Source organism: Schistocerca cancellata, chromosome 4, assembly GCF_023864275.1.
Source record: "Schistocerca cancellata isolate TAMUIC-IGC-003103 chromosome 4, iqSchCanc2.1, whole genome shotgun sequence".
NCBI classification, from domain to species: domain Eukaryota; kingdom Metazoa; phylum Arthropoda; class Insecta; order Orthoptera; family Acrididae; genus Schistocerca; species Schistocerca cancellata.
This window is the reverse complement of record NC_064629.1, coordinates 640,869,745-640,879,708: the sequence shown is the minus strand read 5'-3', so window position 1 is coordinate 640,879,708 and position 9,964 is coordinate 640,869,745.

The following is a 9,964-nucleotide window of genomic DNA, read 5'->3' as shown; positions in this document are numbered from 1 at the left end:
CTTTGGAATACTCTCCTCCACAATTAATACACTGCTCCCAATGCTGTTTCCATTTCCAAAAGCAGTCTTTGCACACCTCTTGCTGGATCACACAAAGTGCCATCTGCAAATTTTCTTTCATCTATTGTTGCAAATATTCATCTTCCCAACAGTGTTTTCAACTTTGGAAATAAAAATAGACTGCAGGGCTGGGTCTGGAGAGTACAGAGGATGAGGCAACAGAGTGATTTCGTTTTTTGTGCAATAGTTACGAACCAACAGGGTTGAATGTTTGAGTGCGTTATGATGCAAGAGCTGTGAATTGTCTCGCCACATTTCAGGCCATTTCCTCCTCACATTTTCTTTCAGGCATCGCAACACATCCTGATAGTACCATTGATTAACAGTTTGTCCCCGTGTCTTCAGTTCATGATGAAGTAATCCTTCAAAGCCAAAGAAAACTATTAGCATGGCTTTGACATGTGACCTGACCTGACAAGCTATTTTTGGTCTTGAAGAAACTTTTCCAACCCATTGTGAAGATTGAACCTAGGTCTCAGCATCATAGCCATAGACGCACATCTCGTCACCAGCTATGATTCTCTTAAGGAACATCTCATTCTCATTTGCGCGATCTAAAAGCTGTTCACTGATTGTGAGGCAAAGGTATTTCTGGTCTCGACTCATGAGCCATGGGACGTACTTGATGGCAACATGATGCATTGCAAGATGCTGTATCAGGATTTCATCACATGATCCAACTGAAACGTTACATTCTTCTGCATCCTCTTGGGAAGTCTGTCTTCAATTGTCATGCACAATTTTGTTGATGTTCCTGACATGAGTGTCATTGGTAGATGTCAAAGGGCGTCCTGAACAAGGGTGATCTTTAACATCTGCACAGTCATTTTTAAACTCTGTGAACCATTCATAACACCAAGTACAGCTTAAGCACTCATCACTGTAGGCTTTCTGCATCATTTGGTGTCTCTGTAAAGGTTTTCTCAAGTGTCACACAAACTTTAATGCAGACATGTTGCTCCTCTGACTCTGCCTTCTAGAAATTCACAAACTGTGCGACACAATGTCCACTCTATACAGCACTGAACAATAACTAACAGGCATATAAAAATGAAATATCCAGCAGTTACACATTAAACACAGGCATCTGCAGGAATGCCTGTAACACATACATTGATTAGAAGTAGGTTTATATTATGTAAATTTGTATATCTGTTATTATGAAGTGGTTATTCTTTGTTAGTTAAGGTCATTGATTTGTGACAGAAAATTTAAAGTTTGTAATGTATATATGGAAAAAGATAAATGATTGTTTAAAGTAATGAAATTTTATAATATGTCTAAGTTTATAAGATAAACAATGTGTATTGGAAACTGGTTCATGCTTAGGGCACTTGTATTGTAAAATGTAAAAGATGTAGTGAAGTCCCTCCACAATGGAAGTGGTGTTGCGCAATGTAAAAGATGGTCTTGGTGGTCAAACTGGGCGGCTCCTTGGTGTGAACAGTATGCAGTCATTGGCTGGTCATTGCACGGTAGACATCGACGGTGCCAAGAGAGGCAGTTGGAAGCTTTTTGCAAGGAAATTTGCCTCGAATGAGGATTTCGCTGTTGCTTGGTACTCTCGGCAATAAGGAATGGCTCTAACGTGTTCAAAATCTGTTGCCAAGAAGAAATTTTATAGAGCATTCAAACAACAAGAGCTGTGAGTATGGTTAGCCACCACGTCGCTTGCCACCATAACTTCGCCACTGTTCCACCAACTTCATGCACACAGATATGTATCAGAGCGTGGACGAGTTAATCTGTGAGAGTGATTTTAATAATAATACAAATGCTATAAATCAGTGTTTGGAACCGTATCTTTTATCCTGATCATGAACCTATGCAGGATACCCTCCTAAGTGTTTATTAAACTTAGTATCCTGTTTCAAATGCACTATTATTGTTTACTGATTTTTGTCAGATGTGCAAGGATTAGTAAAAGTGAAGCTATTTAGAATTTTACTAAAGTACTCTCACCGAGCGAGGTGGCACAATGGTTAGCACACTGGACTCGCATTCAGGAGGACGATGGTTCAATCCCGCGTCCGGCCATCCTGATTTAGGTTTTCCGTGATTTCCCTAAATCACTCCAGGCAAATGCCGGGATGGTTCCTTCGAAAGGGCACGGCCGATATCCTTCCCTATCCTTCCCTAATCCGATGAGACCGATGACCTTTCTGTCTGGTCTCCTCCCCCAAACAACCCAACCCTAAAGTACTCTCAGCTTATTGTGAAGTATTGTTTTGAAAAATTCAGTGCCAGACTGTGTAAATGTTACTGTCTAAAATACCTGCTTCACACGTGACGAAAAAAGGCAAATAAGTTGTACTCATTTGAAACTTAATTTAGCTTTGATTACTATCATGAACGAATTTTTGAAGTTAATTGAGCTCAGTGTTGCATAATTTTCCTTAAAAAGTAAAAATAAATACTATTCCAAGTGAACTGAAGAGTTAATTTTGTTTGAATTAGTAGAGCTTGACTAGTGACACCATACTAGTTTATAGGTCGACATCATATTCTTCACATATTAAAAAGATAAATGGACTATTATTACTACTAAGGAAATCTGATATATTTCTATAAATGGGAGTATAAACAGTGAGATTGTGGTATTATTTATTTTAATTGTGGTATTTGTCAGTTAAGTCAGAAGCCCATCCTGCCCAATTTTAGTTCCACACTTCTTGCAGAAACATTTCAGTACTGATCCAAGTAACAATATTGAGTGTAGCTCTTATTAGTGTGAGTTTGGTACCATTTTGCTTTCTGTGATTACTGGGATGTACATTACTGGTGACTACTACTACAGACAGTTCAGAGTGCCCTGTGTCAGTTTGTATTCTATGTGCTATTCAAAGGGAAATTTAGTGAAACTAACTTCAGTAATTAATATTAAATTTTCTTAAACATATATTTTCAAATTAATGTGCCTAATTGGGCTGGCAACTGTTCAATTTTTTGTTCGTATATGAATTTTACTACTTTCATTAAACCTAAAGTTAAAGTGTGTTTAGTTTTTCTGTCAACCGCACTCTATTCAAAATTATAGTCCTATACCTTCATCCGTTAGACACACGCATGGTCAAAACTCAAAATCCTTCCAGAGGATAACATTAGCTTATGTCACAGCAGGTTAGTGTTATATGCCAACTGAATTTCACTCCAACACACCATTGGTGAGAAATTACAAATGTTCTGAACAGATCTCATGTGTCTAGCTGGTAGGAACATGTACTGCAAGAATAACTGTCAGTCACGGAACACAGCCCTTCCGATTTGTCATTTTAACAGAATGTAGTCATGATTGTATTCTCAGGTGGGATGTCTTATGGGCATACAGGCAATCATAGACTGTGGAAGATCAGAGCTCCAGACTGACAAAGCTATTTCAACAAGCACACATAACAAAGATTGCTCTGAGTGGTTGTTTGTCATTGAAGGTGACGTTATTCTGCCATCAAGGAGACCAGTCCCAGACATCAGCTGAGATGCATATTTAAACTGTGAATCTTGTGTCAATTGCAGAATGCTTCAGGCTCACAAAAGAAATCTACATGCCAGCAATAATCGTAAGCATTGTAGGTATTGAAGAAGATATTTGGATCTCTAATTGTCACAATCAGCCACAACTCATCCCTAAAAGTATCTGCATAGGGACAGCCAAATGAGTCCAGGAAAGACATCTTAATAAAGAATCATGCTCCGCTACCTCTATAGACAATGCAGGTGAGGAAGCTACTGCAAACAGGATCTGGACTGACTGAGGAGCAACCCCAGCAAGTAATAGCCATTCTGCATCAGTTTTTGGATGCTACCTGGAGTGGAGAAAAGACAGACCAAGTAGCCTACGATAAAACATCATATCAACAGTGGGGATGATCCATCAATCAGCTAGCACGCATGTAGTGTGTCACTAGCTGAGGAAGTGGAGAAGATGCTGCAGAATGACACCATTGAGCCTTCAGAGAGTCCTTGGTCCTCTCCGATGGTCCTTGCGAAGAAAAAGAACAGCACATGGCATTCCTGCATAAACTACTGATGACTGAATAAAATCACAAAGAAAGGTGTCTATCCATCGCTTCACATTAATGACACACTGGACTGTTTAAAGAAGCAAAGAATTTCTCAACTATGGACATTTGAACAGGCTTCTGGCAAATCAAGGCCGACCAAGAAAAGACTGCCTTCATAACTTCTGATGGTCTCTCTGAATTCAAAGTTAAGCTGTTTGGCTTATGTAATACTCCAGCCACCTTTGAGCTTACAGTGGACAACCTACATTGTTGCCTTAAACGGGTGATGTGTCTTTCCTATCTGGATGACATTTTTGTTTTTGCAGACAAATCTGAAGAACATCTAAGCCAAATGACGACAATGTTGAAATGTATTTAGAATTTAGATCTCAGGCTGAATCCAAAAAATTACCTTTCACCACCCAAGAAATGAAAATCTTTGGGCTCCTAGTAAATGGTGATGGAGTCTGTCACGAGCCAGAGAAAATAAGAGCAGTCACAGATATTCTGACTCCTCAGCACATTCATGATGTGAAAAATTTTCTCAAAATGTGCTTTTATAACCCTTGCAAGGACTACTTATTGCACAGTTTTACTTGGCCTCTGACCTGAGGATGCTGGGAGTGGAAGCTTGTGTTTGGCTGTAGTACATTGGATGCAGAGACAAGCCCTGCCTCCTTTTTCCAGTCCACAGCTCGTGGTCTAGTGGTTAGCATTGCTACCTATGGATCACAGTGTCCTGGATTCAATTCCTGACTTGACCAGGGGTTTTCTTTGCCTGGGGACTGGGTTTTTGTGTTGCCCTCATCATCTCATTATCTTTCAGGAAAATGGCAAGACTAGGTAGTGAAAGATTTGGGAATTTGTATGGGCACAAACAACCGTTTCGGTGAGTACCCCCACAAACCAAATATCACCATCATCATCATCATCATCATCATCATCATCATCATCCTTTTTCCAGAACAGTGAGCTTTTAGTGTATTAAAGAAATGAACATGTAATGGCTTAATGCATTGCAGAAGTGACACGAAATTTTTGGCGAATCACTGTAAGGACCAGGTATAGCCTCTTCATTCGTGTTTGTAAATAATGTTAACAATCACTACACACAACAACTCACACAGATTGACACTATATTCACTATGGCCACTTAATGTTGAGGTGCGCCATACTGTCACATAGGTAAGGTTGGCAATGAACATGAACATAAACATTCCAGACCAGCGCAAGTCAACCAACTTCTACTAATCACAGAGGAGCCAAGTAGAAGTGTGCAATGAGTACTGCAGGGAACCACCAAATTTTCTTGGAATAAGATGCAAGAAAGATATGTCCTTGTCCTTAAGGATGTGCTAATATCTCCAGTTCTAGCATTGGGTGACAAGAAAGCTTAGACTGAATTCCACACTAACACTAGTGGTTTTGGCATAGGGGTAGTTCTAGTAAAAATTCAAGAAGGTTCAGGATATGTGGTAGGCTTTGTTTCCAGAGTACTCTCCAAGTCTGAGAAGAACTACTATACAACCCAAAGAAAAAGTGCCTTGCAACACTTGGGCCATCAACAAGCTCTGATCATATTTATTTGGCAAACCATTCAGTGTTGTGAGATGACTATTCTCTGCACTAGCTGACTAGCCTGAAGGATCTGCTGGGTTGACTTGTGAATGGGACACAATGGCATATGAAAATGGTCACAAACACAAGTACGCTTGACTGCCTTTCATGCAAACCATTGGCAGAACACAGCAGTGTGGATGAAATCTTGGGCATTGTTGCATTAAATGTTACTGCTGAATAGAGATAAGATCCTAAGATCCATCATTGATGAAAAACATAGAAGCCTTGGAGAAAGAGAAACCAACCAAAGGAGGATTTCAATTAATAAACAGAACATTGTATAGGATGAACTATGATCTGACGGGTGGAAATGGTTGTTCATCATCCCAATTCATCTACGGCCAGTGCTCCTGAAGTATTTCCACAAAGCTCCAGTATCAGGGCACTTGGTATTCATGAAGAGACAAGACTAAATTAGATACCACTGACCAAGTCTTTACCAATCTATCGGACACTATGTGAGCCACTGTAAATAATGCCACTGATGGAAGCACATGCTGCAATTACCTATGCAGCATCTGATACCAATTCTGCCTGCAGCACTGCCATTTCACTGAATTGGAATTGAGCTCTTCAGGTGGTTCCCAAAGTCAACAAGTAAGAATTGATGGATAATAGTCTGCAGTGACTGCCTCATCTGCTACACTGCCACTGAAGCTGTACTGACTGCCAAAGCTCTGGAAAGTTGCAAATTCTCTTGTAGAGGACACTGTTTTGATGCATGGATCACCCCCTGTGATGATCTCAGAGTGTGGAAATCTTATCCAGTCAACACTGTATCAAAGATAATCTCACCTTGAGACATCACTCACAGGATGACAACTGCCTAACATCCACAGACTAATGGCCTCACAGAACACTTTAAGAAGATGTTGGCAGATATGCTCTCAATGTACATTGATGTCAAACAGAAAGATTGGGATACAACACTGCCTGTTGTGACATTCATATGCAACACAGTGAAGCAAGGCACTACAGGTTTCACATCATGATTTTTTTTCTGTTCCATGACTGTGAGGCCAATATGATAATGGATACATTGTTCCCATTTCAATTGTATGACTCTCAGTATGACTACAGGAAACACGTCATCACCAGCACCAAAGAAGCAAGGTAGCTAGCTTGCATATGAACACTGGATGCCCAGGAGGAACACCAAGAGCTTGTAACAGCAAGCACCAGCCAATGAGAGATAGCCTGGGAAACTTGATATGGATTTTTACACCTGTGCAGGAAGTGGGACTACCAAAAAAGTTACTAAAGGGCTACCTTGGGACATATCACATCTATGTTGGAAGTCACAAATGAAATCAAGAATTATGACCCTTCATCAAGAAGACAAAAGTGCAAAGACATCATCTATGTCCTCTGTATAAAGCTGTACTACTGTTCAGAGTCACAAATCGGCAATGAGAGGTTCAATGAAAGTGCAGACCCATGTGATGGTTGGGAAGCTTTGACAGGAAGGGCTACCTTTTATGCTTCTCAAAGTCAGGGGGATGTAGCAACATGACCAGAACATGAGAATCCACCAGTGCCACCATACTGTGGACCATTGATTATTTCTAAATGTGGGGTGCTGTAACTGACTCCAATGAGAACTTCCGAAACAGTGGGTTGCTGTTTCTGCAGGCATAGATGCAATACTGCAAGCTGAGATGCGTGCAGTGTAACATAGGATAAGCATCGCTGGCAAGCATGCTGTGAGTCGCCAGTTCAAATCTGATATACATCGTATAGGTACATAGTATTTATAATTTCTGGAAGGTTCTTGAAATATCTTATGTTCGTATATTGTGGAATATTTGATGTTTGTATAAATACCTGCACGGTCTGTCCAGGCCCCACATGAACACTGTTTTCACACCAGAACAGTTGCCATAATTGGTAAATCACTTGTGATAATTTAATGAACATCTGGCCTGTCTCTGCATGCCATTTCAGCTGTGGATCCAAATTAATTCACCCATGTCTGACAGAGTCAGACTCATTTATTTTTTACTCAGATTAGAAGTGAAAAGCATGCAGTCTCAGTTTTGCTTTTATTTAATATTAATTTGTTTTTGTGTAGCCACCTTGTAGGCTTATCAACCATTGTGTTTTCCATTCACCTCATATATATTGGAATCACCATTACAAGGGTTGATCACCACAGATCTCACAGAGCTTATGTTGGACAGACTAGCCCTGAAGTGATAGAACGAAGAAGAGAGTTTAGTGTTCCTTAAGTAGATGCATAATTTCTCTTTCATGTGATGTTCTATGACTCTATGACTGTAGATGTTATGGGAACAGGAGATACTAGCCTGTAACTGTCAGTATTGTTTTTATCTCCATTTTTAAGAATTGGGAAAACTGTGTATTTTGAGATATCAGGGAATTTTCTGGTTTGAAACATGCAGTTTGTAAAGCAAGCCAGAGGAGTCACTAAAATATCAATGATGTGGTTTAGGATGAAGTCTGAGAAGCCATATATAGCTTTGCTGTGTGAGTTACCTAGTTTTGATACAACTTGGTACCCAATCTGGCAATTAACATGGGTCAACCTGAAAGTAACATGTGTCAAACCAGCTATATTGTCTACACTATCTCCAGAATTTAATTTCATCTGTTTCTGGGGTTGCAGGTTTCTCATGACTTGCACAGTTTATAAACTCTTTGCTACTTGTGTTTCCTCCCTGCCTTTTTATGTTGTTCTGTATATCTGTTTCAGAATAGGATTGCCAGCTTTTGTCATGGTGTACAAGTAAAAAAAAAAAAAAAAAAAAAATCTCTAAGTGGCTTCAGATATGGAATGAACCAGTGTAGTTTCTTCTGTTTGGTGCACAAGCAGTTTTGACCCTTTCAGTTATTTGAGCACAACATCCATTTACTAAGTTACTGTATCAACAAAAATGTCAAACGCACAGCCAGTACTGTCATAGTTATTCTAGCATATGTCTTGTCTTGTTTGATGTTCATTAGTACAATACAAATTGGAAGCACTGACTGCAGTTTGCATCTTACACATAATGTCAATATTAATGTCTGGAATAAACAAAAGCTTAAAGTTGCCATATTTCATCTCCAGATAATTAGTGAGATTCTCAACATGTTCAGTAAACACAGTAACATCAGAGTATGAGTTATGTTAGAAAGAGACAAGTATTAACTTAATACTTGAAAATTATACCACTGAAATTTCAAAAACTTCCTCCTGAGAAAACATATTAGCATTTTGTGTGTCGTAGCTAATGTTAAACACTTTATTTACAAAGATAGCTACTCCTCCTTGGCTAACTTTAGTCCTAAAGGAAGTACTTACTAACACACATCCTTCAGGAAAGTACAAGGCAGATTCAGTGTGGGTTAGCCTATGTTACTTTGTACAGAAGGTATGACAGGGGTTTGTGCTTAAGAATACATTTATCTGTTAATTTTGTTTCTGACTGATTGCACATAGAAAGTGGAAGATTATAAACCTACTGTTACCAGTTAACAGTTGGAGAGGCATAGAACTGTTAGGCTCTTTGCATATATTATAGTCACTAACTCCCTACTAATTCGGTTTTAATACCTGCTTTCACCTAGTTATACCATTTTTCCAAATTCTAGTAGGCATAATAGGTCTGCTACTCACCTTCAGATTAGTTGTACTCATCCTTGCGTGCATTGGTCTTTTGAAGTACATCCAGCCTACACACAAAAGGACTGACTAGTTGGGAGCTGCTGGTGTTTCAAACAGTCTCTCATTCCTCACTTGCTTCTTCTACTAGAGGTTCTTGGTTCTTGTCCTTGAGGGGCGTGGCATGTGTAATTTTCCCTTGTTTCTTTAGTTTCATATAAATGATTTTCAAGACCTTTGCAGTTTTGAAGTCCTACTCCAGTGTGCAATGTTTTTAGGCTTAACTTTATGATATTTATATTAATCACAACTGTTTTGAGTCTTGGTGAAGGATCTTTGTGAGAAGGCTTCATTTACTTTCTCTTACAGCAACTTTGCAATGCACCATCATAATCAATTTTTCAATGTTTGATGCTGAATTGTGCTGTCCTGGATTCAAGTGTAGGATTATCATTGGTTGAAGGTGCTAATATCCTTCATTTTTTGGCTCCTTTGCAAACCAAAGTATGTGATTCATTGTTTTAAATTTATTGCATTATATTGTTGACAATGAGGTATATTTGTCCTGGTAAATATTGAAAATTTTTGATCAGTTGTAACAAACTACTAGGAAACAAGAACAGTTAAACTGGAGATTTGAACTGGGCCATGAAACTTTGTCAGATGGCTCTGTTGACTG